This window comes from Brachyistius frenatus, unplaced genomic scaffold, assembly GCF_029030835.1.
Source record: "Brachyistius frenatus isolate BFR_SWC_R1_liver_20210118 unplaced genomic scaffold, ASM2903083v1 Contig_106, whole genome shotgun sequence".
NCBI classification, from domain to species: domain Eukaryota; kingdom Metazoa; phylum Chordata; class Actinopteri; family Embiotocidae; genus Brachyistius; species Brachyistius frenatus.
Window position 1 is genome coordinate 1,045,001 of NW_027210705.1, and position 3,876 is coordinate 1,048,876.

Sequence of the window (3,876 nt, forward strand, 5' to 3'; positions counted from 1 at the left end):
AGCGAAAGGTAAATTCTTACACACCTCTTAAAATATATGTTCAACGTGTGATTGATTGCTGCTCTGCTCTCTCTCATGGCTTCAAATTATCCAAGTGTGTTGTTCTTGAGGCCACGCCCCAATCTGTGATGTCAGAGCTAATAAAACGAAAATCGATTGATTCTGTAGGGTGTTGGAGCTGGTCGCCCGCTATCAAGGCAGCCCCGTGATTCAGGCAGATCGAGGCTCAGTGTCAACACACTCGGCTGTGTTCTGGCAGCTTCTCACTTCACTGTTTTTGAAAGAATTGGCAAATTTAGCTGCATTTGGACCAAGCGGCAACTAACAGTGACCTCACCCATTGGTTTGTAAATGGCTGAAATGAAGCCTCGAGTTTTGATTTTGCTAGTCCCGAGCGGTTTGGAGCCGGACGTGGCCATATTTGGATGAGCTGGGGAGGAGCGAGCGGGGGGATCTAACTCGATCTGACTGCTACGTCCCGCCCACCGACAGCTGTAACCTGACTGCACCACCGGCCTGTCAATCAAACAGACACGCCCCTGAAAACACTTCTTTTTGAAGCTTATTTTCTAATTCATGACGGGATTATTTTCAGATGGACCTCCAGAAAACGAATAAGAAATTAAAAAAAATTAAATAACTTGTGGGGAAATTGAATTGACTTCATGAGACTCGTTGAATGGGAGTCGATGGAGGTTTTTTGGAGCCGACCTGTAGTTGCACTCAGTGGTATTACAGCTCAAGACACTTCCGCCTCATTTTTCAGACCCGGAAGCTACGTCCACTTTTGTATACAGTCTCTGATTCGGACCGACTACATACCATGTGTGGTGGCGTGAAATTGGGAAGACGCAGACCTGATTGAGTTTCAACACATGATTTGTACGTGGGCCGAGTTATTTCCTCCGGCCTCCCAGTTTTGGACCAAAACATATTGGACCAATTCAATTCAGACTGAAATGTCTCGAAGGATTTCCATGGAGCGTTCATGGTGTCCAGAAATGTATTTTATTGACTTTGGTGATCCCTTAACTTTTACTGTAGTGCCCTGGAGAGGTTGTTATTTTTAAAGGTTTTGAGTGATATGTCGTCACAGCTATTCATCGATTGGATTGGATCATTTACCTTTTCAACTAGTGCCATTATCAGGCCAGGGTTAATACAAAAAAAAAATGTATCCGGCATTTGACCAACTATCTAGAAAAACTGTGCCCGTTGTGCTTAGAGCTAATTAACAGCATGCTAACACGCTAAACTAATATGGTGAACATTATACCTGCTACACATTAATATTATCATTGTCAGCATGTCAGCTTGCTTGGTCACTGCTGTAGACCACATGTTGTAAATAGAATGGTCATATTTTCTTTACAAGTATTTGGAAATAGTACCAAATATATTTTTGCTCATGCACAACTTTAAGAAAGTGTTCAGACTGAGAGCAAAACTAATTTAAGGTATAGTTCAGTAAAGCCGAAGCAGAGATATGAGCTTTGAGTTGGTGCAAAGTGAAGTCTGTGGAGGCTGACGATGTTTCAGCGTTGTTTGTTTACTGTAAATGTTAAATGTTCACTGTTTCAAAACCAGATGAAATAATGGTATTTAAATAATAGCAACCCCAGTTTTTTTTGGTGTGTAAACCTCAGTGTTTTTTTTTGAGGACACCATTTTCCTGAAGAGTAATAACTTGCTTTTGGAAAAGAGAAGTTCCAGGCTGAGGAATTCCCATAGAGATTTTTGCAGCGAGGCTTTAAACGCTGGAATCGACTATTTATACCGATTCCCTGACATGAATTCCTCCTCAGTCCTGTATCGTCCTCTGACAACACTCCAACAGTCCTCTGTATCACAAGATACACGTATTTAAAACATCAAATCAAATTTGCCCAAATGTGTTGTGTCATTTTTGGAGAGATCAGAGATTCAGTTCTTGCCGAAAGCAAATCATGTGTCATTGAAGTGGATATGAAAGCCGCAATAAGGCTGATTGTTCCTGCTGTGACGTCAACAGTTTGAACCCTCAGAGAGCAGAACAGCAGCAATGAATCAGTGTGGATTTCTTTACATGTTTAACGTGACCACTTCATAGGACCTTATAGGCGGATGTACACACAGTTTAGCATAACATTGTGCTCTCCGTCCGTGTAGAAACAAAAAGGAGAACAAAAGGTCAGTGGAAACAAAGAAGTCTGAGGAGGTGCAATTGTGAGAAAATAATCTGAATTTTACTTTAAGCTGGCCGGAGTTCAGAGTTCAGGCAGCGTCTGTTGTTTCTGAACTCGGTTTGGTTGCTGTCACTTCTCCCAACTGTGAATAAAGAACAGTGCCCGCCATAGTATCACCGTGGTGACGATGGCATCAGCAAAACCAGTTTCTATAGCAACGGCTAATGGGCCGAAGGGTGGTGGCAAAATGGCCGATGGTGAAAACTCTTTCGATCCTCTGAGCACTGTGTTTGTTAATGCAGCGTGTGCTATAGTCATTGTGTCCTCTTTGGCTCTGTGTGTGTGGATGTGGTTTTGAGTGTGTTTGAGAGGGAGTATGTGTGTGTGCATGTGTGTGTGTGTGTGTGTGTGTGTGTGTGTGTGTGTGTGTGTGTGTGTGTGTATACTGCACAGCTGTTTTCTGTATTATTGTATTAAACATTGAGAGCTGCAGGACTCTGCTGTGATCACTTTATTCAAGTTGGATTTCTTTCTTCGGATGGTTAAAGGTCATGTTTGAACTTTACTGCCCTCCAAAGGCAAAACACGGTAGCTACAAATCTGGCAGTGGAGTTATAACCAACATCTGACTGTAACATATGATTTACCATATATACAAATATTAGATATTATATAGGGAGCGGGTCCTCTTCCACTTAACCTGCCATGTTGCACCACCATGTTTCTACAGTTGCTCAAAAGAGATGTCTCCAGAGAGCTTTACATGTTTCTAATAGGTGTCGTGGCCACCATACATGATCTTACACACGATAAGGATGATGGGAAGGTCGACTCAGTTTGTTACAACCTGTGACTTCACTGCGATTACACGTAGATAAATATCTATTCTTTTCAAATTACATTTGTGGATTTACAACATTTGCCAAACTTCTACGATTCTTATCTTTTTTATTAACCTTTATTATTGGAATTTATTAGGTTATGTTGTTTCCTCATTTTACTCCAAGCTATCTGGCTCTCGTTGTGAACACAGTCAGGAATGAGGTTGTAGGGCCTGGAATTAGATGAGCTAAAATCATACTCATAATATCACCGTGAAGTTGTTTTCACCGTTTTTTGAAATTTAGGAACAAACCCAAAAGTATGAATAAAAAAGCAACAAAAAAAGACAGAAAGCTGCTCTTTGTCTCAGACAAACAGTAGATCCAACTACAACAACAAAATGCAGATTAGCATCTAACCTGGTAGTGTAAAAGATGTGCATCTTATACAAAAGTAAAGAAAGTGCATATGGACCAGTGCAGAAACCTTTTGATGCCTGACTCTCGTGCAGTTTAAAGATCATGTTCTGGGTTTTGTACCCTCATGGTTGAAATGCACTTATTGTAAGTCGCTTTGGATAAAAGCATCAGCTAAATGAAATATAATCATCACACTGTCTGAGAGATGTGTATGAATACAAATCAACCCTCCGCTCATATGAACTGCAGTTCAGCTGCCAGTCACCAATCCGATGTTCCTGTTGTTGCGGCGGTTCTCGTTCTGTGACTGCACTACAAATACGCACCAACAGAGGGCAGCAGAGACTTCGTTTCATTTACAAACAGACGTAATGGAACATTTTGGGAATAAACAGTTGGACAATGTGAGATGGCATTTTCATTATTATTTCAATTGTAATCTGAGAGTGGGAATGGGTGCACAGTATTGT

At 41.2% G+C, this 3,876-nt stretch overlaps 1 protein-coding gene across 3 annotated transcripts in view; it reads left to right on the forward strand.

Annotated features, from left to right (window-relative positions):
• The window catches only part of LOC138628831 (dual specificity calcium/calmodulin-dependent 3',5'-cyclic nucleotide phosphodiesterase 1A-like), a 36,759-nt gene extending 34,943 nt beyond the window's left edge, over positions 1-1,816 (forward strand). For all 3 annotated transcript variants that reach the window (XM_069712096.1, XM_069712097.1, XM_069712098.1), the window contains one exon: positions 1-1,816. This exon is cut by the window's left edge and continues 539 nt beyond it. The gene's annotated coding sequence lies outside the window, so the exon portion shown is untranslated.
• Positions 1,817-3,876: the final 2,060 nt, after the last annotated feature.